The 26,955-nt window shown below is 38.7% G+C and overlaps 1 protein-coding gene across 2 annotated transcripts in view; it reads left to right on the top strand.

Annotated features, from left to right (window-relative positions):
* Window positions 1-26,955, top strand: part of FGF12 (fibroblast growth factor 12) — a 593,543-nt gene that overhangs the window by 160,374 nt on the left and 406,214 nt on the right. The window lies entirely within an intron of this gene.

Here is a 26,955-nt window from a genome sequence, read left to right as displayed (position 1 = left end):
AGATTAGTGGTTGGAATGTATTAAGACACTTCAAGGTACAGGACTGAGTTCTTCCAAAATTTATCTTCTGTCTCCAAATTTAATAGTTGGCATAATGAATTGTATATGTGTTTGATGATGACAAATATGTTTTATCGTAAATAATATATAATTCAAAGCAATTATATATTCCATGTGACAAGATGCCCAGATATATTTTGTTAATAAGAGCCATGTCTAGTACAATTTTTAGTTCATTTTAGGGTTTTGTGTTTTTTGGTAAAATTTTTATGAAGTAAAAGTACATTTATTTTTGTGCTTTTATTGTTTAATTAGATAAAATTTAAATTTAGCAAAAGGTACAAATCTTAAAAATGCAGATCATTGACTTTCGACAAATGAAACCCATGTAACCAACATATCAATTAAGACATAAAACATTTCCGTTACTCGAGATAATTTCTTTGTGACTTCTTCCAGACAACCAAAAATTTCCTTGTTCCCTCTTCCAGTCAATCCCCTCCTCAAAAAATAAGCAACCACTCTTCTGATATTTATATAGATTAATTTTGCCTGATTGTGATTTTCATATAAATGTAGCCCTATAGTGTACACTATTTTATATGTGATTTATTTTACTCAACATACTATTTTTGAGATCTATCAATGTTGTGTATCTTTATTTTTTTTAATTGCTGTGTACTATTCCACTGTATAAATATATCGCAATTGTCATATCCATTTTTTAAGGCATTTGGGTTATTTCCAATTGTTGGCTATTTTGAAGGAAGTTGCTATAACTCTTATGTTCAAGTCTTTTTGTACACTATGTTTTCACTTTTATTTTGTGAAAACCTAGGATTGGAATTGTTGGATCACAGTATAAATGTATGTTAACTTTATAATAAACTGCCAAACAACTTTCAAACAATCTAATGCTATTATAAATTATATTTTTAGAATTATTTTCCAATTGTTTGTAACATAATAACTCCCCAAAGCAATGTATAAGAATTCCAGATGGTCCACATTCTCAGAAATAAATGGTATTTTCAGACTTTTTAAGTCTAGTGGGTATGAAGTAATAGCTCATCATCATTTCAATTTGCATTTCTCTGATGACCAATGATTGAATATCTTTTCAAGTTCTTATTGGTCATATGTGTATCTTTTTTTTTTTAAGTGCTTATTCAAATCTTTTGCTTATTTTTAAATTTGGATTGTTTGTCTTTTTATTCATTTCTAAAACTTCCATATATATAAATTTTTTATCAGATATGTAGATGTATATATTGCAAATACTTTCTCCCAGGCTGTGACTCCTCTTTTATTTTATATTTTCCCTTATTCTTTTATCCTCCTCCTCCTCTTCCTTTTCCTCTTTTTCCTACTCCTTCTAGGACTTTAGTTATACTGAGTTAGTTTGCCTGATACTGTCCCACAGGTTACTGAGATTCTGTTCATTCTATTTCATCTTTTCTTATTCTCTGTTCTTCACACTGTCTCATTTCTACTTTTCAAATTCATTAACCCTTTTACAGTGTCCAATATGTGCTAAGCCTATCAAGTGAATGTATCATTTCAGATACATTATATTTCAGTTCTAGAATTTCCATTCAGTTCTTTTATAAATAATTAATTTCTTTGTTGAGATTTTCACCTCAGCATTGTCAGTACATTATGTTTACATTTTCCTTTAAGCTCTGGATTACATATATAATAGCTGTTTTAAAGTCCTTCTCTTCTAATTTCAATTTTGGTGTCATCTTGTGATCTGTTTATTTTCACCTCTTTTTCTTTTGAATATGGGTCACATTCTTCCTACTTCTTTGTGTGTCTAGTAATATTCGATAGTATGCTTGATATTTTGGGTGGTATATTTTAGGAAGCTTAGACTTCGTTGTTTTTCTTTGCAGCATGTTTAGTTATGTTCTGGCCAGTGGTTAAAATCCTGGTTATTTCTCTTGATTTTGTTAGAATTCGTCTTATGCTTTACTTCAGTGTTGTCCTTTGTCCTATGGATGATAATTTTTAAGATAGGGTGTGGTCTTTACTCCTAAATCATGGCCTTTCTGGAATCTCAATTGAATTGAGCAGCTCAGGGAGCCTTTTCCACTCTGCCTGGGTTAGAATTTCAACATCTCTTAGCACTCCTTAATTTCTATATCTCTAATCAGAAGTATTAATATCTCCAATCAGAGCCAGCTTGTGGTTTTGTTGATTTTTTTCCCTTGTGCATTTGTTTTCTATTTCATTAATTTCTGCTTTCTATTATTTCCTTTGCAGGAAGACTTTCTTTGGGTTTAATTTATTCTTCTTTTTTCTAACTTCTTGAGGTGGCTTCTTAGGTTATTGATTTTCATTCTTATTTTTTGATACATACATTTTAATGCTATACATTTCCCACCAAGCCCAGCTTTACCTGTATCTCACACATTTGATATGCTGTATTTTTATTATTATTCAGTTTAAAATACTTTTCTAGTTAAAATAAATAACCTCAGGAAACACAAATCTGGAACTTGGCTCAATGACTTAGTAACAGTAGCTGCTCTCTGGTGGGTCTCACAGAGTCTACACATGAGTACCCTAGCTTTTGGTCAAGGACCTGAAGCAATCTCTATGCAGACTTCTTGCTTCCCCTACTCTCTGCAGCCCTCTCCTTTCCAGTACCCTCCTCCCACAAATTCCAGTAACCTCAGTAGCCCCAAACTCTGATCTGTGCCTCAATAAGACTGCCATTCTCCACTTGGGTTTCACCTCCCATGCCACCTTCTGGAAAATGGCCCCAAGTGAAAAACTGGAGTTAATGGGGTGCTTATTTCTCATTATTCCTTTCTATCAGGGATCATAGTTCTGTATTATCTGTTTTTAAATGCCTGGAAATAGTTTTCTAATAGGTTTTGTCCAATTTTCTAGTTTTTTTAATATAAGATGGGTAAATCCAAAACTAGTTGCTTCACCATGGCTACAGACAGAAGTTCAGAACGTCATCAATTATGATTTTATTCATATGACATACAATATCCATTCTTGGATGTGAGGGCTCTTGACCTTGGTGGCCTCTACATCTGACAGTTAATAGGCTTTCCAGGGAATAGAAGCCAAAATGAGCAAAGAAAATTTTGCTTTTTTTTTTTGAGAGAAAGATATTTGTGTTCTTTAAATGTTTGACATGTTTCAATGTGCATTTTTTTCATATTCATTAAGTCAGTTACAAAGACTTGACTCCTATTTTTTCTTGAATTAACTCTGAACTTTTCAATGATATATCCAAAGGCCTCTATTGTGTCTCTCCAATCTACCTTTCTGCCCTCAACTCCTAACCGATCTGACCTAACTCTATAGCTGTGCTGGACTACTTGTTCTTTCAAAAATATACCCTGCTAGTATATAAATGAGTCAAAGATGACACCTGTCATTGACCCACTGTATTGTCTATTCAAAGCAGCTTGGCCATTAGCCCTGAAAGCCCACTGGTGCCAAACTCAAATGACAATATATTTGATTGCTTGAAAATATAGCACAAATAAGCAATTTTTAGGCATTTAGAGTCAGTCTTCTTTGCATGCCCCACAAAACTCCGCCCAACATTTGCTAGTCATAGACAGGATAAAGCCTTGTGGTTAAAAGACTCTAAGCCACTCTGGCCCCTCAGAGTTCTATGACCCAGGGACTCCCTTGCATGCTAACTCTGCCACATCACCTGGACACGTAAGCTCCCAACCCTTCTCCATGTTCCCCTCTACCCTGGGAATTTCCCTTGCCCTCTTCCCCTTCTGGAGGTCTCTTGCACCAAAGCCTCTGGAAGGTTTCCTGCTGAGAGAGACTGCCCCTCTCATGCAACCTGTCCAAGTCACCCTATAAATAGCTTGCTTTACAGTACTGCCATCTAGTGCTCATGTCTTTTTCCTTGATTAGCCCCCAGATCTCTTGAACTCACTGTATCTGCCCTTGTGGTTTTTCTCTTTGTCTGAAATGACTTTCTCCCTTTCTTAAGGCCTAACAAGCATGGCATACTACATTACTTACAATTCATTTCCTTATCTTTATCATCAGTGTGATTTTGCCTGCCTTTTAATTTACTTCCTATATGTGGAACTTCCCACATTCTATCATGAATAATCATTATTTAGTTATGAATTAAAAAATGCTTACAAAAATCTCCTTTTAGATTGTGAGCTGTTTTTTCTATTTAGCAATAATGTTTGGAACTTGGACGTCATTGCTTCTTCTTTTCATTCACTTCCCTTGTATCCTAAGCATACGCATCTGTTCTCTTATCTTTATCCTCATTGCATTAACCATAGTTTAAGCTCTTAGCATTTCTTGTCAGGAAAACATAATCTTCCCCATCTCCATATTGGTACTAGAGTAGTCCTGTTGAAAAACATATTTGATTATACCAAACACTGAATTTAAATCTTTCAATGGTTTTGACATGACAAAAGGTCCAAGTTTTTTAACCTGACCTCCTATTAGTACAATTAGCTTGCATGATATAGTTTAGGGGAGCATAATCTACAGCTTCCACTTTACAGCCTCGTAAGAAAAGCAGCAGTAGTTTGTAGTAGGAAAGTAACGTGAAGACATAAGAGAGGCTTTGTTTTTTATTGAAGCAACCCAAGTGAAATTTTCTTCAGGTTCTTAATAGACGTTGGTAATATTTTTTTTTTTTTTTTTTAATTTTTTTAATTTTTTTTAATTTTTTTTTTATTGACTTTGTAATAATATTACATTAAAAATATATATGTGAGGTCCCATTCAACCCCACCCCCCCACCCCCCCTCTCCCCCCCCCCAACAACACTCGTTCCCATCATCATGACACATCCATTGGATTTGGTAAGTACATCTTTGGGCACCTCTGCACCTCATATACATTGGTTCACATCATGGCCCATACTCTCCTCTATTCCATCATGTAGGCCCTGTGAGGATTTACAATGTCCGGTGATTACCTCTGAAGCACCATCCAGGGCAGCTCCATGTCCCGAAGACGACGTTGGTAATATTTTAATGCGTTATTACCAAAGGAACATATTTTGAGGCTTCAGAGAGAATAGGTATCAGATATGGAAATTAGTTTTCCTTTCTCTGATTTTTTAGGTTAATAGTTCCAGTTTTAAAATATTCTTTATTGTGATTTATAAGACTATCAATACATGTGTTAGAACTTAACAATAGAGCTAAGTAAATAATGCCTTTCAATCTTTCTGCTTCTCTCACCTAATTGGAACATTATTAGAGAATAACTACCAACAGAATTAATAATGCTCAGAATCTAATAATTACTTTAACAAATTAATTGACCTCTATCATAGGTGAAATGAATGAGTCATAGTTTTACCAAGGAATACACAGGTGATTGCTCTATAGTTTGAGTAACAGAAAAGAGGAAATCAAGCTAAATCCTTTGGAAAGGAAGTAAACAGGCCCATTTAGAAGTAAACAGGTGGGTCTACTCCAATCTGAATCACTGTGTTACTAATTATCTTGAGTGATACATTTCCCTTCTCTGGGCTCAATTTTTTCCATCTGTATAATAAAAGCATTGGACTATGTAATGTGGGACATTTCTGTCAATTCTAGCATTCTTACTTAAACTTGAAATTTTTGAAATGTGTCCACCTTATACTTTGTATTTCAAACAAATGAATGGATGCTTGGGGAAATGAGGCCTTTCTTTTAAATTACTTAATGTTATATTTTGTCACCAGTTCAATTGAAACAAGAACTCTGGTCATCTACCTTCTGAACCTGCTACAGAGGCCTCCAGTAAATTTTCTAGCTAATATGTGGGAAGTATTCCAAAGGAATAGAGGAATATAGCATTCTTTCCTAGCATGTATAGAAGAAAGTGGTTGCAGAAGCTACAGAGAGAAAAATGATTATTGGAACCAAGAAATAGTAGCCAAGAAATAGCTTGGGCCAGTGCTAGGGTAGGAATACCAGTTCTATGAGATGTGTTCTATCATGAACCTAGATCAGATATTTTGAAAACTGTAAAGCCAAAGAACATTTCCTATTGGTACTGAATTCAGTTTCATATTCTGTAAGCTGTTTAGAATCCAGTATTACTTCCATGTTGCCAATTTACTTCAATGTAATCTATAATTTGTATAAATTATGCAAGGTTTGTCAACTGTAATATACCTTTGCAAAGACTTCAGCTTATTACAAAGTACAATCATGAATAATTAGAGACAACTTTCCTTAAATGAATTGGTATAGTCAAAGTGCTGAAAAGAGAGACTGGTGGTTTACTGAGAGAACAGGGTGTGGTGGTTTGATTATTTTTGGACCTCAGAAAATTATGTTCTTAAGTTAATCCATTCCTGTGCATGTGAAACTATTGTAGCTGGAACCTTTTGATTAAATTACTTCAGTTAAGGGCCTTTGATTGACTGCAGGACCTGGGGTGGGTCTTAATCCTTTTCCTGGAGTCCTTGATAAATGGAAGAATAAAAAGCCACAGACACAGAAAAAAGCTACAGAGAGAAGCCTCCAGAAGCTGAAATCAATGGAACCCAGGAGAGAGATAAGCCACAAACAGATCAGCCCAAAGCTGAAAGCAACTAAGCCCAGAGAAGAGGGGATAGGACAGGGGAGAGACAAACAGATGCTGCCCTGTGACTGCTAACCCACAGCTACAGCTGGGGGAGAAAGCATCTTCTGATGATGCCTTGATTTGGACATTTTCACAGCCTCAGAACTGTAAGTTTAAAAGTTAATAAATCCCCATTGTAAAAGCCAACCTATTTCTGATATATTGTTTTGGCAGCCTAAGAAAACTAAAACACAGGAGTTTTGTGAAGAAAATAAACTTTGTTGAGTTGGGAACTCAGTTTAATTTGAGATTGATTCTTGGCTACAAACTTACAAGAAACAAACACCTAATAAAACAGATGCCAACAGGTGCTTTTGCTCTGGAAGAAAGACTACTTCTGTTCTACTGCCAATGGAAATTGCCAGTCTGTTTTCTATAAAGTGTCCCATATTATGGTTAATAAAAAAATAATTGTCATGTGGTTGCTTTTAATGTGTGGCTTTAGTACAGAGATAGTTGGGTATTTCTAAGGAATATTTGTAGAGGCTGAGCTAGAATTCAGGTGGTTACCTTTGCCTTGACAGGTATGGGCAAATCCTCATAGATGGACAACAGCATCTCATTCATTCATCCATTATTGTGGTGGCTTTGAACTATGTAGCCCAGAAATTTAAAAAAAAAAAAAAAAAAGGGTAAACCCATTGTAAATAGAATTTGATGAGGTTACTTCAGTTAGGGTACGGCTCGACTGACTCACAATGGGCCTTAATCTTATTACTAAAGGCCTTGTAGGGAAGGCCACAAAGAGATAAAAGCCAGAGAGAGCAGCCAGAAACTGGAATTCAACAGAATTGAAAATCCAGGGGAGGCTACCATGTACATTGTTATGTGACAGAAAAGTCAAGTAACAAATATTCCTGCTAGCCAACCCCAGGATGCCACAGTCTTCTGGGAGAAAGCCCTGCCTTGAGGAAGCCTTCGTGTTGCCCTTCTCCTAGCCTCAAAACCATGAGCCAGTAATGTCCTGTTGTTTAAGTCAACCCATCACATGGTATTTGCTTTGGCAGCCAGGAAATTAAAACAGCGTTTTGGTATTAGGGGTGAGGTGCTGCTATTGCAAATACTAAAAAATGTGGAAACAGCTTTGGAATCAGGTAATGGATAACAGTTGGAAGAATTGTGAGGCAGTTGATAGAGAAAGCTTAGACTGCTTTGTCAAGTCTACTGGTAGAAATATGGTTTCTAAAGGGACTTCTGTCGAGGCCTTAGAAGGAAAGGATAAATGTATTCTTGGAAACTGGAGGAAAGGCTGTCCTTGTTGTAAAGTGGCAAAGAAATTGGGTTCTGATATTGGATGGCAGGTAGAAATTGCAAGCCATCAACTTGGATGTTTAGCTTAAGAAATTTCCAGGCTAAGTACGGAAAGTGGAAGGGGTGGGGCTGCTGCTGCATCAGGCCCAGGGGACAAAGCCTCATACCATAGATGGCTCTTAGACCTTGAAATCGAATGGAGCTTGTCCTGCTGGGTTTGGGAATTGTTTGGCACCCATGACCCCTGTTTTCTTCCCAACTTTCCCCTCTGGAATGGAAATGTCTATCCTATGCCTGTTCCTCCCTTGTATAGTTAAAGCAGATAACTTGTTTTCTAGGTTTTCCAGGTCCGTAACAGAGGAATCGTTCCCCAGGCAGACCACCTCCTAACTGCTTTTGATGAGACTATGTACTTAGCTTTGTTACTGAAATGACTTAAGGTTTGGGGGATGTTGTGATGGAATGAATGTATTTTACATATGGAAAGAACATGTCTTTTTGGGGACCAGATGGTGGAATGTGGAGGCTTGGAGTTGTGATCCCCAGAAAAACATGTTCTTAAACTTAATCCATTCCTATAGGTATAAACCTATTGTAAATAGGACATTTTTATGAGGTTATTTCATTAGGGTATGGCCCGGCTGACTCAGGATGGGTCTTAAATCCTATTACTGAATATTAATCATAACTTCAATTTATGTATTAGGTTCTCTTCCAAGCCTAACACTGTGCTAGACAATTTATGTGTAATATCTCATAGTTACTACAACATGAAGCATACAACATTCTCCAATGAGGCATTCTTATTGCCATTTAGATGAAACAAGTGAGACTTAAGAGAGCTCATGTAAATTGTCTAAGGTCATCCAGCAAATAAGTGATAGAACTAGGATTTGAATCCAAGTCTGCCAGGCTCAAAAGTCAAGTTTCTTTCCACTTTGCTGCACTGTCTCTCATTCAGTAGGTTTTTCCTAGGGCAACTGCTATTCCAAGTTAATTGTACCCCTCCCTGAGTCAGAGAAGTCATGAACTTTTCCCTAGTTTCTTTGGGAAACACAGATCCCTATGTTTTTAATCAGTCCTGGTTGAGCCACTTTTCTTCTCAAACACTCTAAGACCAAATTTATTTCAGAGATTACAGCCATTTGGTTCAACTCCCTTTGCCCAAAGTTCAAATATCCTCTAAAAGGATAGAAAGCTCGCTATAGCCCAAGATAGGTAATTCCAACTGTGGATAGATTTAAGGGATAGAAAGATTTCTTATATTGAGTTAAGACATTAATGTACCAGTGTCTTGCCTTGGTTTCTTTGAGGGATTACCACACTGAAAAATTATAATATTTTGTTGCCATAAAACAGCCCTCTGGATATTTTGTGGGCAATTTTATTTTATCCTGGTAATTACTTTCTTTACCCTCTACAATCCTGTTCTCCACCACATGTCACTGGTAAAGTCGCTCTCCTCTGGACAGGATCCACTTGGAACTAAGGATGGCAATAGGACAGAATTCACAGCTTAGCTAGAAGGTAAATATTTCTTGAAAGCTATGCTCATACTTGTGAAGGGTTTTTGGTGGGAGAGAAAGAAAAATTGTCACCAGAAAGGTTTTTCAGAATTTAGTGGATTATTCCAAAAACTGCCTTGGAAGACGGTGTTCTTTGTAATGCTCACTGTCCTTTTTATGTGGATGTACATGATAAATGCCTCCTGCAACTTGGTGCCAGGGAAAATATGTTTGCCATGGTGAATCGGCAGGCTTATCTTAAATAACTAAAGCTTATACACAAGCAGTTTGGATAGCAGAGTGCAAAGAATTAGGTGGGTAGCTACACAAGGGAGTACCACGGGGCATTTGGTTCCTCAGGCAGCTGTAGTTGGCACAGGAGTCCTGCTTACTGCTGCGCTATAGGCTGCTGTTTTTATCACAGGTGTTCCTGATCTGGGTGGAGAATGGCATTTCCCTTGACTATGCCTCAACTGATCTCCTGTGAGTTTTTATATCTGGTCACAGAACGTTCCAGCTCTTTTCGAACAATGTCGTCTGACTTCTCTAGTCCCCAAGAGTAAGAAAAGTCAAAGTCTAGACAAGGTAGTTGTGGTGAATGCCTATGAAATAAATGCCCTAGCTCTTATCTAGACACGCTGACTGACAGAATGAAAGGGGTCACAGAGGTCTGACAGTTTAGTACTCAAAACTATCTCCAGTTTCATGCCCAAGATCTCACAACTATTAATGGTCAGTGGACTGGGTTGTGAGTCCAAATAGTATGGCTCCAGAACCAGTTCTCTTAAACTCTACCCTGTATTGCCTCACTAAAAATAATTAAAAGAATAAAAGAAATGTGACATCCACATCCAGTATTATAGAACACTTATAATATTTAATGCTATCTAACAAGAAATATCACAGATTTTTTATATGTCTAATGGCTTTTTTAGATATCTTTAGCACCAATATGGTTTAACTTTGCAGTAAAATTCTCAGAAATATGAGGCAATTTATGTAAGTGAATTTTCCAGATACCAGAGCTTACCCCTTTTAGTACAAGACTCTTCTAAAAAATAAAATTAAAGCATTTTGTCCATTTGTCTCCACACCAAATGACCTCAATTGGTTTGATTGCTTTCTTTTTCACTTAAATTATCAATAATAAACAAACAAATGGGCGTGGCTGTATTCCAATAAAAGTTTACTTATAAGAACAGGCAATAGGTCAGATTTGTTCTGCAGCCTATAGTTTCCCAGTCCTTGTTCCAGACTCTTGAGTGTGGTAAAACAGCTATGTAGAGTAATATGCAAAGTAAAAGTAAATAAAAAATGTTGCGTATGGACTTAATGTGCCCCAACAAGATATATGAAATTCAATGCAACAATTTTATGACAGTGTTTTGGGTACTCAGATGTCTTTTCTTCCTTTTCTCCCTTCTTATCTTCGTTTAGGTTTGTGTCTATGTTGCAATCTTTGAGGTTATTTGATAAATGAACTCCAAATACACTTGTTTCATATCAATGTGTGCATGTGTGTATTTATCTCAGATATAGCTGAAGTCACAGCACCCAGTAAGAACTAGATTAGTTTGATTCCCATTTTGTGACTTTTGGAAAATTCAATATCTACCCCATCACCAACTTCTATGAAATTTTCAGGGTGGGTTTATATTTTCATGGTCACCTCTGGCTCTGAATTCTGTTTCTGAAAATTAATTAAGTTTAGAGATTGCTTGGCCATCTTTGTTCTCTAAAACATCTCTTGACTATTTATGTACCTCAACGCCAGCCTCCTACCCCATAAATAACTAAAAGACACTCCTATCCAGGGCAATTCCAAGGATTCAGAGCTTCCCTTCCCAGGAACTGGGGACAAAAACCAGCCAAGTTTTTCATTACACTACAAACATTAATAGCAGAAAATCTGAAAATACAGTGAGATAGGATAGGAATTGATGATAATGAAAGTTCGTTGAGGTTTGTTTATATTCCACGGGCACTGTACTCTTTGTTTTACATTCATTATCTCAGTTAAACCTTACTCTGGGATGTATTACTATTCTCCTTTTCTATAAGTAGCAACGGATGGCTAGAGTGATTAAGTGGCTTGCACAAAATCATTGTGCCAGGAGGCAGTAGAGCAGGAGTCAGACCCAGGTGGTATAACTCCAGGATCTATGATCGTAAATGCTTCATCTACTGCTTCCCTTCAATTGCCAATAATCACTAAAATAGTCACTGAGAAATAACTGCTGCTGTATTTTTGTGTGTATACTTTCAATATTCCCCATCCCCCAAGTAGATATATTTTTAAAAACATAATGGAAATCTTAGTACAGGTTGCTTTGTCACAGGCAAAGCTGTTCTTTCTGATGGTTGAATCTATGAAGATGAATAAAATGACCAAGGCATGATCTTGGTACATGCTAATCCAGAGCACAGACCTCATGCTGGGTGTCTAGGTCATGCCTGGAAGTAAAACCAAAAAGCAAAAACAAAAAACAGCCTCCAAACAAGCATCCATCATGCTAACACCTCCTCCTAAGCAAAAGCTACTTATATTCCTCAGCTCGAGGTGTCAGTGACGGCATCAGGCGTGTGGTGGGAAATGGAAGGGGGTTGTTTTTCCATGTTTTCTGTTCATGTCCCTTCCTTTCCAAATGTAAGAATCCAAAACATTGTCAATGACCTTAAAGTTTTAGATTCCACCTTTAAGAAAGGTAATTCCATTTGCATTTACCAAATTATAAATTTTAAATACAGAACTGACCAGTGGGTGATTTATACCAGGTCATGATTTAAAAAAAAAAAAGCTCTCTTTTAAATTGGGAAAAGAGAGAGGAGAAATTCCTGTTACAGGGAGTCTGCTAAGTGATAAACTCTGTGTTAAGTACATTCTTTTTTCTTTTTTCACTCTGTTTCATATTTTGTTGCAACACCAATACTGCAAGGCAGGTTATTAGTTTCATTTTGCAAAGGAGAAAAATGAAGCTCAAAGAATTTAAGAAATTTGTTCAAGAACAAATAGCTATTAACTAGTAACTCTGGGATTTGAACTTGGGAGTGTATAGCTTAGTAATTTCAAATGTTCCCATGAAGTCATCTAATAGTTTAACAACCAAATCAATCATAATTGTGGGATTTATGGTGGACTTACTTCCAAATCAGAAAGGCAACTGAACTGGAAAGAGAAAAAGTAGGTAAAACACCGTTAATAAATATTATAAACTATTTTGCTGAGGTCCAATATTTTCCTTTAGAAACTTTTAAATTGAAATATAATTCACATGCCATAAAATTCACCCTTTTAAAATGTACAATTCAGTGACTTTTAGTATATTATAAAGTTATACAACCCTTACCATGATCTAATTTGAGAACATTTCTACCACCCTAAAAGTGGAGCCCCCTTCATTTCTTACAGAGTTTTGATAAAGTAAACATTTTCAAAACCTTGTTTTAAAATTTAATTTTCTTAGATTCCACCCTCAAACCACAAAAGTGGTTCTTAGTTATTTTCATAGATGTTATGATAAAAAATTAAGTAACAGATGATTAGTGTTGTTGAATTTATCTTCTAGTATGAGAAAGAATATAAATGGAACAGTTTCCCAAAAGTTTTGAATGTCAATAAGCCCCACTGTTACTACTATCATCATCATCACCACCATTTATTGATTACTAACTATCTGGTAGGTACCTTATTTTATTTTATTCTGACAATTCTTAACAATTGTTCACTCTTAATCCTGTTAGGTAGAAATTAATACTCACTGCCTTGTGCAAAGGAGGAAAACAGAAGCTTGGAGAAATGAAGTAATGCCATAAGATCATCTAGTAAGTGTCAGAGTTGAGAGTGAACCAGGTCCAGTTTGATTTGAGTGTATTAACCTGAACCATTGAACTCTGCCAAATGAGAACAAATGGATCTAAGAGGATATAGATTTCAAAATAAAAATCACATTTGAGTCTACACAGAAATTTTACACAAGCCCCGGATGCTGAAAAAGTTTATGTAGTGTTGACTCCTGGAAGCATTATCCCTGTGACTTACCTACTAGCATGATTAGACACTTAGGGTGTGCACTTGTGTGAGGCTGTAGACCAGACTTCACTTGAGGTTCTTCCTTTTCATTATTTGATAAATAACCTATAAAATTGGTAGTAGCAGTTTGATATGGTTCATGAATTCCAAAAATAGATATTGGATTATGTTTATAAATTGGTCTGTACCAGGGTGTGATTAAATTAGGATTAGGGCTTTGATTGGGCCACATCAGAAGGGCCAGGAAGGGGTGGGGACTCATGGATAAAAGACATGGCAAAGGACAGAGTTGGAGTTTTGATACTGAAGTTTTGAGCTGGAGCCTGGGAAGTGAACACACGGGAGAAGAACACAGAGGAATAGAGATGGCTCCTTAGACATGGCAGAAACCCCAGGCAGAGAGACAGAGCTGGTCACCTGATAGTCTATAGCTGACCTTGTGGTGAAAACAGAGGAGCTGAGCCTGGACAGAAATGAACCCTGGGAAGAGAGGAACCCAGGAAGCCTGAGCCCTGGCAGATGTTGGCAGCCATTTTGCTCCAACACGTGGCAATAGACTTTGGTAAGGGAAGTAACTTATGCTTTATGGCCTGGTAACTGTAAGCTTCTACCCCAAATAAATACCCTTTATAAAAACCAGCTGATTTATGGTATTTTGCATCAGCACCCCTTTGGCTGACTAATACAATTGGAAATGGAAACAACTGCAAAGTCTGCAAATATGAGACCTGTCAGAATGACAATTTAGAAATTTCTTGACCTAGGTCTTCCTGTCTCTTGGTCTTCCACGATCATTATGCTAGACTGCTCAATTAAAGGATTCCTACCGCTGCTTTCTTCCTGGCTTGAGTTTCTTTCAAGACCTTCCTTATTTTAACCATACCTGAAACCATCTGGCAGATGTGCCTTTGATTTTCAGGAAAAACATAAAGGCATGACACATGCTGCTTTTGTATACAATTGCATCATAAGGTTATAATAAATTTTATTAGTATCTTATTTGCAGATGAACTGTGATTAACTCTATCTGGAAAGAAACAGAATCATGGGACTATTCTCCAGCTCTGGGTGAATTTTTAATTCAATTCAGAGGAGATTTATGGACCATCCTATGTTGTCACCCACTGCATGGGGGACGTGATAGTTATGTTATTATATGATGCATAAACCTCAGAGTTTTCATGAAAGGGAACAAAGTCTTTGTGTGTGTGAATGTGTAAATGTATGTATTTGAGGTGAGGTGAGCATCAGATATTAAACATAGGCCCAATTATTGTGACACAAGGCATGATATGACAAGTGCCTCACTTTTTCCTCATTTGTCACACTAGATCAAACCCTTCATTATCCAAATAATATCCCTTTGAGCATTTTCTCCTCCCTTCTTAGATCCCATCCAGGTTTATGTACTGCCTTTAATTGTCATTACCTCTTTAGTTGCGCTTTTTATTATAATTGTAGGAGCATATATTCAACATAACTTTTCCATCTCAACCACTTCCAAGCATAACATTTGATGGGATTAATCACATTCACAATATTATATACCCTCACCACATACCATTACTGAAACTTTCCCATCACCCCAAACAGAAACCCTACATCCATTATGCATTAACTCCTTATTGCCCTTGCATACCCCACAACCTGTCCTCTAATTTATGTCTCTATAACCTTGCATATTCTGATATTTTCTTTGTAGTTACCATGGGGCTAAATTTAACTTTCCAAGCCTAAAACAGTCTTGTTTGCTTTGATACCAACTTAACTTCAATAATATACACAGGGAAGCAGATTTGGCCCAGTGGTTAGGGCGTCCGCCTACAAAACGGGAGGTCCGCAGTTCATACCCTGGGCCTCTTGACCCATGTGGAGCTGGCCCATGCACAGTGCTGATGCGTGCAAGGAGTGCCCTGTCACGCAGGGGTGTCCCCAGCGTAGGGGAGCCCCACATGCAAGGAGTGTGCCCGTAAGGAGAGCCGCCCAGCACTAAAGAAAGTGCAGTCTGCCCAGGAATGGTGCCGCACACACGGAGAGCTGAAACAACAAGATGACGCAACAAAAAGAAACACAGAAGAAACACAGATTCCTGGTACTGCTGATAAGGATAGAAGCGATCACAGAAGAACACACAGTGAATGGACACAGAGAGCAGACAACTGGGGGGAGGGGGCAGGGAGAGTAATAAATCTTAAAAAAAAAAAACTAAATTGATCATTAAAAAAAAAAAGAACTTCTTTAAAAAAAATGGTATACACAAACTATGTTCCTATACCTCTACATCCCCTCACTTATGTTCTTCTTGTCCCAAAGTACATTTTTATACCTTGAGTCTCAAATCACTGATTTATCGCTACATTTTATGGGCTTGCCTTTTAGATCCTATAGGAAGTAAAAAGTGGAATTACAAACCAAAAATACAATAGTACTGGCATTTATATCTACCCCAATCATTACCCTTACATGAAGTCTTAATTTCTTCATGACTCTTTGATCTATTGTCTTTTCCTTTCAACCTACAGAATTTTCTCTAGCATCTCTAGTAGAATGAGTCTAGTGATGATGAACTCCCTCAGCTTTTGCTTATCTGGGAATATCTTAGTCTCTCCCTCATTTTTGAAAGACAGTTTTGCCAGATTTAGAGTTCCTCTTCGGCAACTTTTGCTTTCAGCACTTTAAATATGTCATCCCACTTTCTTCTTGCCTCCATGGTTTCCCATGAGAAACTGGCACTTAATCTTATTGAGGGTCCCTTGTACTTAACATGTTGCTTTCCTCTTGTGGCTTTCAGAATTCTCTATCTTTGGCATTCAACAGTTTGATTATAGTACGCCATAACATGAGTCTATTTGGATTTATCCTGCTTGAAGTCTGAGTGTCTTGGATGTGTATATTCATTAAATTTTGGAAGTTTTCAGCCATTATTTCTTTGAATATTCTCTCTGCCACTTTCTCTCTTTCTGAAACTCCCACAATGCATATATTGGTATGAGAAATAATGTCCCACAGGTTCCTACAGCTCTGTTCACTTTTCTTCATTCTTTCTTCTTTATGCTCCTTTCCCAAATTATTTCAATAGTCTTAGCTTCAAGTTCTCTGATTCTTTCTTCTGCCAGCTCCAATCAGCTTTTGAATTCCTCTAGGGAATTTTAAATTTCTGCTACTGTCGTCTTAGTTCTGTTTGGTTCCTTTTATAATTTCTATCTCTCTACTGATAGTCTCTATTTCATCTATCATTTTTCTGATTTCCTTAGTTCTTTATACATGTTTTCCTTTAGCTCTTTCAGCATAAATTGGACCATTTTTTTAAAAGATTTTATTTTTTATTATTTCTCTCCCCTCCCCCCGCCCCCCATCCTAGTTGTCTGTTCTCTGTGTCCATTTGCTGTGTGTTCTTTTCAACTGCTTCTGTTGTTGTCAGCACCACGGGAATCTGTGTTTCTTTTTCTGTGTGTGCGGCGCCATTCCTGGGCAGGCTGCACTTTCTTTTGCACTGGACGGCTCTCCTTATGGGGCGCACTCCTTGTGTGTGGGGCTCCCCTGTGCAGGAGATACCTCTGCATGGCAGGGCACTCCTTGCGTGCATCAGCACTGTGCATGGGCCAGCTCCACACGGGTCAAGGAGGCCCGGGGTTTGAACCATAGACCTTCCATGTGGTAGACGAATGCCCTAACCACTGGGCCAAATCTGCTTCCCTGGACCATTTTTTAAAAGTCTCTTTCTGGTGTGTCCCAGATATGGTGCTTTTCATTGATGGTTTCTAATGCTTTAATTTTCTCATCTGCCTGAGCCATCATTTTCTATTTCTTTGTATGTTTTATAATCCTTAGTTGAAACTTGGCCATTTTGCTATTTTAATGTGTTATCACTCAGGTTTCTATTCCTTAAACTTATATTCAGTTGGTATTATGACACTGCTTTCCTTGACTGCCTGGAGTAAATAAATAAATAAGCAAAAACAGAACACCTTTTCCAGTCTTTGTGGACTGACCTGTGCAAGTCCTCTCCTTCAGAGTTTATCCTTACAATGAGTTTAGAGAATTGCTCTGGCCAGAGCATAGGGGCCTCCTGGTCCTTTCTGTGCCCATCTTGTCTTAGGGGTATGTTGGTAGCCCCAGGAATTTCCCCAGTTACATGGTTCCAAATGTCCTCTCTCCCCTAAGAAACAGTTTCTTCAGAATCCTGGGCTCTGCACTTTTTTTTCCTAAAAGGCAGCAAACCCTTCACAGGCTGCATGACTTGACTATTCTCTCCCAACATTCTGTAGGAGAGTTCCCTGAGCCATCGTCTACCCATAAGGCAAGTTCTGGGATGGTGGCTAGATACATATTCTCCCAGAATGTGCATGAGAGTTATTCTGCTCCCTCTGGAACCAGGACCAGGGATCCATGTCCTGGAATCACAGGCTGACTCCACATTATGCTGGTGAGGTGTGGGAGAGGGGCCATTCAGGGCACCACAAGACCCTTCTGCTTTGGGGGCTGGGGGTAGGGGTTCCAAATCACTTTATTTGAAGGAATGATACAAATGAAAGAACTTGGTGGATATTGATTCAACTTCTAGAAACGGGAATGGTAAACCCAACACGCATGCACTGCTGTGGTGACCACAGGAGAAGCCGACCTAAGGCTTAGCTCTTGTCATCATTATTCCCAGGGTGTGCTTGTCAAAGAGATACTCTGCCAAGCCAAAATCTAGGGCCCCATGTTGTGCAAGCTGGTTACATACTCACTCAATTCTTTGATGGACTTTCCCTGGTCATTCAGGTAAAGTGTCTCAGTGAAGTCAGATAAGTGGGGGTGGTTTTTGTCAGTGGCCAGTTTTTGCAGTTCCAGTAGTGACTGATTCACCCTTTTTCCAAACGTATCACACACTCCATTGCATTCAGCTCACTTTCCCAGTTGTCTTATTCTGGTTTCTTGATATCCTGAAGGAAGATTAAGCCATCTTTTTGGTTCTGCAGCTTCAAAAGTTTCTCAACATGCTCCCTTTCCTCATGAGATTGGTGAAGAAAATATCTGGCAAAGTTCTTCAAAGCCACATCATAATGGTCAAAGCAGTAAGATATGGAGAGGTAGACGTGAGCAGCATAAAGCTCCAGGTTGATCTGATGGATGATGGTGGCCTCTGAGTCCTGGTTTTAGTTCTGGCTCACATGCAGAGGGGACGTGGTCATCACAACAGGCAGTTTAGAAGAGGTGATGGCAGCTTTGCAGTGCTAGAGTCGTGGCAGATGGCTGCTCAGAGTGGCGGGCCGCAAGGGTTGACTGCGCTAGGTTGCGTTCCATTCAAGCACTGTTGAAGCAGAAAACCACAGCGACCTCCCACCAAGATATCTGACCCCTACCCCTCTTAAGTAGCCTTTTTCTTTTTCTTGGTTTGGCATTTGCCCTTCTGCTGCAGTCTTTAACTGCTACTCCTTTCTAGAGCTTTGGGAAAGATGTTTTTTTTTGCCAGTTCCTGCTGGTTGTTCAAAGCTTCTGTGGGGGAGGTGGCTCTGAAGTATCTTACTCCACCATCTTGATGGGGTGGGTCCCTACTTCTTTTGTGCACCTGCCACATTGGCATTTGTTTGTATGATTATTTATCAATATTTTCCCTCTACCTTAGAACAGACACCTTAAGAGCAGTGGCCATGACTACTTATGTTTCTCATTCTACCCCAGTGTTTTGCGTGGTTTCTGGAATGCAGTAGGCATTTGTTACTATGGGTTGTATGAATAAATGAACAAATTATGATAGGAGGTTAAATTACAGACTAGGGAAGAGAGTGCCCATAAATGGAGGGAGACATCATAGGAGGTTTCCCAGAGACATCATAGGAGGTTTCCCAGAGAGAGTACTATGGCATTTATGGTAGGCCTTAAAGAATGTGTGGGATATTTTAGGGTCAGAGAAGTATTCAGGCAGTAGGAGAAAGTAGTAGGGAAAACCCTTTGGAACAGTGTCCCTGTAATACTTTTGACTAAATAGCAAATGTTGCTTCTTTGAAATTCGTAAGTATTAACTGTCTTGGATTGATCAACATTGCATTTCTCACAATAAACAACTCATACTTGGCTATGAGGACATAAAAACATTTTCCTTTTACTTGATTCAGATAACTCATCTATAAAGTTCTCTTATAGATGGCTAGCTCTGTGTTTCTTCAAAACAACCTGTTAAAATATTATTAGAAGAGGAAAACAAATATATAATCAAAGAAAGTGCTACTAGAAGGTAATAGAAAATCTCTATCTGCAGCAGAAAATACTGGAATTATTATCTGTTTGAAGATGGGAGAATGGTAGAGGGAAAATATATAGAAGTCTTATTCATTAACCTGACCTCATTATTAGAAATGAACTGTAAAAATAAGAACATTATTTCTTGCCTGTGTTTTGAGCTGGTAAGATAAGCTGTACCTATGGTAAGTGGGATTTATTGATTTGTAGTTAATAATGATAGGATGAAACATAAGAGAGGACTCGAGGGAAATATAGAGCCTGAATTCTGGGTGCTGGTTCCTTTCAGAAGCAGAATTTGTTCTTCAGTAGAGGCAGTAGAGGAAGTGTGACTAGAAAGTAAGGTGGTCACATTTATTACACACTGAACATTGTATATATAAATGAGGGGTATCTCCTTAAGTTCATCTCAAGATTCTTTACCTATATGAAGCTTTTTCTAACAGTTTAATTCCTACCCTCAAAAGACAGAATGAATTACTTGCTCTTTGCCTTCAATGAATTCTGTAGCACTACCAGGACCGCAAAGCTGTGTTTTACGTATGGTTTACCCATCTGTGTTCCTTTCTTAGATTTTAAGGACAAGATGTTAGTTTTATATTCTAAATATTTTTGGATGGTTGGATGAGTGGATGAATAGATTAAACAGTTAGCTTGAAAGCCTATACCCTTATTCCAATGTAATGACCTTATTTTTAACTCATATCAAAATTTTAAATTTTAAAGTTAACTTTAAAAACTTAATTAGAGAACATAGCATAATAAAAATTTGGTAATTAAACAATAATATATTGAGGTTAAAATTTTAAAATGCAATTGCCAGTAAAAACTCAATTTTGGCTTATGGATTAATATGCTGAAAGAAAATTTTCAAAGTTTTTACTCAAACTAAAACATGCCCCTTTCCTGCATTGCATTCTGCCCCAGGCTATGACCATTTTTACTTATTTTTTCTTCTTTTTGGATGTTGTATGGCATGTAAAAACTCATTCTCCTCAAGCATTGGCCAAGATTCTTTAGGAAGACTAAACTCTATGTGCCTCATTTTAGAAGTGAATGACAGCTGTAGAAAGAGTTCCTTTAAAAAGCGTGCATGTCAGAGTCTTGACAATTGTAAGAAATATTAAAACAAAACCAAACACACACAAAAAAACAAAACCTAAATCTAAGTAATGAAATTACAAATGACCAATTCCATTTTATACCTACTTTAATCAAGTGTCTACAGTAAAATATATTGTAAGGAAACATTTTGCATTACAATGTTATGTGCTCTCTTTACTTTAATCTGGACTAATCTGACAGTTCAATAACAAAAAAAAAACTATAACTGCAATCCCTCAATTTGTTTATTCAAGTACTGTGCTGATCCATTTTCTCTGAGTTGATACAACTAGCAATGAGAATCATTGTGAGAGAAATTTAAACAGGACAGCCAGCCACTTGAATATTAATTGTGACTGAGTTGGTTTTTCTGTCCTGTCTTTTAAGAGTTTACAATCCTGTTGAGGATGGTAAAATCTTTCCTATAATTAAATAATAGAACCACTGTGTTAGACATGAAGAGGCACATAGAATCCAGGGAAGTTGATAATACCACCTTCTCTTGCAAAGATAATTAGAACCTTCAAAGCACTCTCATATGCTTTACCTCATTGGATCCTTGCAACAACCTGGCTAGGTAGGCAGGGAGGCTCGTAAATACAAAAATGAATGCTCAGAAGATTATGTGAGTTTTAAAATCACACATGCAGTTACTCATTCTGCTCAAGTTCTGGAGGTGGGGAACCATGGCCCTGTCCTATTCTTTTGCTACTTTTCAAGGAATAGCACTTCTCACAGAATAAAGACAGAGCTCTAAACATTGGGTTCCAGAGCAGGAAAGCTCTACTGGAAAACTCTCTGCCTTCTCCTCCAGCAGGAAGAACTATTTTTAAATGTTTTCCTGTTGCTAATTGTCTCTCCCCTGTGGAAAATTTCAATGGGTAGAATCCCTATAGGAGTCAACTCTCTCACTAATTCCCACGGAGACCAGAAACACAAAGGGTTTTTCTTGGCTCAGGCTGCCCTAGGGCCTTAGCACCTCTCAAGATCTTCAAAAACCTCAGACCCCAAAGAGTTTTGGAGAACCCACTGAAAAATGGGATAATTAGACCTATGGAAGGGAGACCTGGATATATCTCCTTGAAGTTTGGAACCACCCCCAAATAGCTGAAATCTGAAGTAGCTAAGAGGGTGTGGGGCCAACAGGAGCTGTAGACTCAAGAGCCCTTCCAGATATTCTGGTTTTCTTCCACCACCTTTGAGAGGAAAAAGGAGACTTGTGAGAGTGTATTTCTCCAGCAGCATCATCCGCAAACATTGACCTTTAGGGAAGTTCAGAGGAACGATGCAGGTTTACTCTAGAGAAAGAGGAAATGGGTGATGAAGACACATTTTAGTCCTCTGAACAGTACCAATAACATGGGTAGAAAGAAGATGGCATCAGTTTTTAGTTCAATATCAAGGTAAAACTTCCAACAGATTTTGTGCAGTGGACTAGCTGGGGGAGGTGGTGAGTTCTCCACACCTGGACTATTCAAGCAGAACTGGAGACAATGGTATGGACACTGGCATTCAGCACAAAGTGGAAGTGGTCCAAAACCCTACAGGTGGAAGGCTAAATAATACTAATAATTGCTAACACTTTTGTAGCACTTACTACATACCAAGTGTTTATTTACTTAACCCTTAAGTGGTGCATAAGGCAGATGCTATAATTAAGCCTCTTTTAGAGATAAGAAACTGAGGCATAAAGAGGTTAAATAATTTGTTCAAGGTTACACAGCTACTAAGGATTTGAACTTAGGCTACTTGTCTCCATTTTTTGTACTCTTAATGACTTGTTACACTGTTAAGTCCTCCTAAAGTTCCTTCCTTTTCTTTAAAGATTAATTTTTAAAAAATTTCTCTCCCCACTCCCCTAGTTTTCTGCTGTGTCCATTCGCTGTGTGTTCTTCTGTAACCGCTTCTATCCTTATCAGTGGCACTGGGAATCTGTGTTGCTTTTTGTTGCATCATCTTGTTGTGTCAGCTCTCTGTGTGTGCGTCAGCATTCTTGGGCAGGCTCACTTTCTTTCACACTGGGTGGCTTTCCTTAATGTGAGCACTCCTTGCACGTGCGGCTCCCCTACGTGGGGGACACCCCTGTGTGGCAGGGCACTCCTTGCATGCATCAGCACTGCACATGGGCCAGCTCCACACGGGTCAAGAGGCCTGGGGTTTGAACCATGGAACTCCCATGTGGTAGGCAGGCACCCTATCCATTGGGCCAAGTCTGCTTCCCTTAAAGTTCCTTCTTAACGCATCTACTAGCATCCTTTGTTTGTTTTTTTTTAGATACACCACTGAGGTATCACGAACACACCCAGTCAAGGAGGAACTTTCATTTTCCCATTGATTACAGATATCAAATTTTTCACTTTCATTTCCTAAAAAGCACATCATAGATGACAACTGTTCATTGGCATTCAGTTCACCTACTCTTCCTTTACCAGACATGCTCTCTCATCTCCAAATGGGATGAATGAGTCTCCTCAAAGTACTCTGTGTAAGTACTAGCATCCTTTGTATGCTTTGTTTGTTGCACTTCAGAAGGACATTGATGGTTTTTGGGAATTCAAAACAAACAAAACAAAACAAAAAACCAAAACCAAAACAAGACAGAGTCAAGGGGTTTCTAGGGAAAAAAAAAATTGAGACCTTTAAACCCATGGATAGCCAGTCAATCATCTTTGAAACCTGCTGGCTCAGGGCGACGAGCATATCAGAATACTTGCGCCAAAGTGAATTGCTGTTGTTCTTTGATTTTCAGCCTCACCTCCCTCTCCCTTTACCTCTATCATTCTTTTCTTCCTTTTGTTAAATTTTATTTTTATTTTGTTGTCTTTTTTTAAAGATACATGGATCACACAAAATGTTACATTAAAAAATATAAGAGGTTCCCATATACCCCACTCTCCACACTCCCCCACTCTTCCCACATCAACTTCTTTCATTAGTGTGGTACATTCATTGCATTTGATGAGTACATTTTGGAGTCCATGCTACACAGCATGGACTATAATTTATGTTGTAGTATACACTCTCTCCCATTCCATTCAGTGGGTTATGGCAGGATATATAGTGTCATGCATCTGTCCCTGCAATATCATTGAGGAAAACTCCAAGTCCCAAAATGCCCCAATATCACACCACTTGTTCCCTCTCCCTGCCCTCAGCAATTCCCATGGCCACTGTCTCCACGTTAATGATATAATTTCTTCCATTGCTAGAATCACAATACTTCTATAGTAAAATAACAGTAAGTCCACTCTAATCCATATTTTATTCCTCCACCCTGAAGACCCTGGGATGGTGATGTCCACTCCATCTCTAAATTGAGAGGGAGCTTAGATCCCACATAGCTGATGGATGGAATTCTCCCATTTGCAGCTCTAGACCCCTTCAGTTACCTGTTGTGCTAATTGACCAACCTCACCTCTCTGTTAATTGACCTGGGTAAGTCCATCGAATTGGAGAGTAGATGTTGCAACTCTACTGAGGCTCAGGGCCCAACTGGCACATGGACAGTCCAAAGATTCAAATCTTCTGAGCATACACCAACCCTAGTACCAACCACAGGTTCAGTAAAAGTGACAGAAGAGGCATGCATAGAGAGGACACATCTGAGTCCCACTCCATCACACTCAGAAGCACAAATTCCAAAGTAGGGCCCACTGGCAAGGCACTGAACTCCAGAGCCACCTGTCATGACCATAGGGCCTGGTGTCTCTGTAGCCCTCAGGAGCACCACTACCTTGGGTTGTATCTACTTTGATTGTCTCTGAGGTCCTGCTGAGATGTATGTAAGTGCAACCATCTGATGACTTCCTGACTCATTTTGAAGTCTCTTAGCCATATAAACTCATTCGTCTTTACCATTTCCCCCTTTTATTCAAGAATTTTTTTCTAATTGCATCACCAGCTGGTGATTGGTAGTAATCCCTCAGCACCAGGGAGGCTCATCTCTTGGAGCCATGTCCCATGCTGGGGGGAATGTAATGCATTTACATGCTGAGTTTGGCTTAGAAAGTGGCCACATTTGAGCAACATGGAGGCTCTCAGGAGGTAACTCTTATGCACCCTGCAGCTCTAGGCTTAGTTGAAATTTCAAGCACACAGGCTTATAAGCATAGTCATTAGTATCAAGAGCCCATCATTGGACCTTCCTTCTTCACTGATCTTTGCCCTAGTAATTGGGGGATTGTTGCTGCCCCATTGGGTAGTGTGACAGTTTCTCAGAATGGGAACTCAGCAACCCCTCAGTTGTTATGTGAAATTCTACCCCCTATGTCAATACCAACAAACACATGAACATCCGAACATATCTATATACTCTACAGCATGCCCTGTAGAACTCCCTTCCACCCATGCATCCCCCATCAATGCACCCCACATCAGTGCTCCTCCCCTGCCATAGCTGAACCCCTCTGTGGTCTAAAACTTCTTAAAAAATGAAGCCTAACATATTGCCAAATTCAATTAATAGGAAAATGAAATGGTAGTGATAGGTTTAAAGATTAGAAATGGAACATATAATAATTTAGAAAAACTAAAATAAAGTAAAAAATAAATTGGGGTATTAAAAAAATGAAAAATATCATAAGAAATTTTTTTTTGACATTTTGCCTTTCATTACTGTAATAGGTGTTGCCCTGTATGTACAGTGGCAAGGCAATTTCTTCCATTTCTTCCTCATTGTCTACATTCTTTTTTCTTTATTATGTCTTCAAAAAAGTTTTAGGTCACAGTAAAGTCACGTATAGAATGCAAAGAACTCCCATATACTCAACATCACACCCTTTTCCCCCTTCCCCAGCATGCACAGAAATGTTCATAGCAGCATTATTCACTATTGCCAGAAGTTGGAATCAACCCAAATGCCCATCAACAGATGAATGGATAAACACAATGTAGTATATACATAAAATGGAATACTTCTCAGCTGTAAGAAGGAATATAGTACTAACACATGGGATAACATGGATGAATCTTGAGGACCTTATGTTGAATGAAGCAAGCCAGGCACTGAAGGACAAATACTACATGACCTCTCTGATATGAATTAAGCAAATCAAACTTTCTCAGAGAGCTAGAGATTGGAAGATAGGCTTACAGGAAATAGTGGGGGAGAGGAAGGTTGTGAGCCAAAACCCACGCGGACGAATCTGTGATAAGTGGAGGTAAGTAGTTGTGCAGTGAAAGGATAAGACAGGGGCAAAGGGATACTATTGGCTTGGACTTTGTAAGCTTGATGGGGGACTAGGGTTGGGAGGATGGGTCAGATGGTCCAAGGAATTGGGGGAAGGGTTGAGGGGGAGCAGGTGAACAGGGAGGATTGTTGGGTATGTGCCTGAAACGATAATGTTGAGAAAATGCTTTAGAAAATATAATAAGGAAGGGTTGTTGGTTTAAGGTGTTTGATGGGGGCACCTGGCACAGGGTGCACCTGGGGCAGGTTTCTAGGGAGTGTGTGAGTGCTCATCTTGTCATAGTGTGTTATATCAGTGGGTGGAGACCCATACAATGAGCCGGAAGGTGTTATGCCCCCATCCTGGGGAGGCCTGATGTTTTCAAACAGAGTGGAGGGTGTCTCTTGAGAGCTTGGGTGACTCCCAAAGGGGGAGGACAGACTACTGTGTCAAGCCCTCAGCATTGTTGCAAGTATCTATGAATCTTGTCCTTCAAGCAGTGAAGCTTGGTTGTCACTGTGGGCCCTGAGGGGAGGGCGATAGAGGAATAGAATAGTCGGAAGGGGGGTAACTGGGGGGCAATGGAAGTGTTCTACCTAATCGTGCAATGATGGATACAGGCCATGTTAAATATCACCAAAAATTTATAAAGGTGTATAGTCTAAAATGTAAACCATGATGTAAACCATAATGTAACCAAAAATTTATAAAAGTGTACAGTCTAAAATGTAAACTATAATGTAAAGCATAATGGAACCATGCTTAGTAACTATGTTTCAATATCTGTATATCATTTGCAGCAAATGTAACATCCACATGTAAAAAGATCTAGCGTTCTTTTCTAGTCTCCTTCAGTACTACACCTGCCTTCCCACTGCATCAATGCTAAGTTTTTCCAAGAGCCTGGAAAGCTCAGGGAAAAATAATCACGAAGTTGCCAAATCTCTATTCTACACCTTCTTTCCCGCCCGGATTTACAGCTGGGGAGAGAACATGCCCAGAATGGTGACTTATCCAAGGTCACAAAGCCCCGATCAGAAACCCCAGGTGTCCAGTCTCCGTGATTACCGCTCCTCCCACGTCC

This window comes from Dasypus novemcinctus, chromosome 4 (genome assembly GCF_030445035.2).
Source record: "Dasypus novemcinctus isolate mDasNov1 chromosome 4, mDasNov1.1.hap2, whole genome shotgun sequence".
NCBI lineage: Eukaryota > Metazoa > Chordata > Mammalia > Cingulata > Dasypodidae > Dasypus > Dasypus novemcinctus.
Note: the sequence above shows the minus strand (reverse complement) of the source record. Positions and strands in the feature narration are given on the sequence as shown.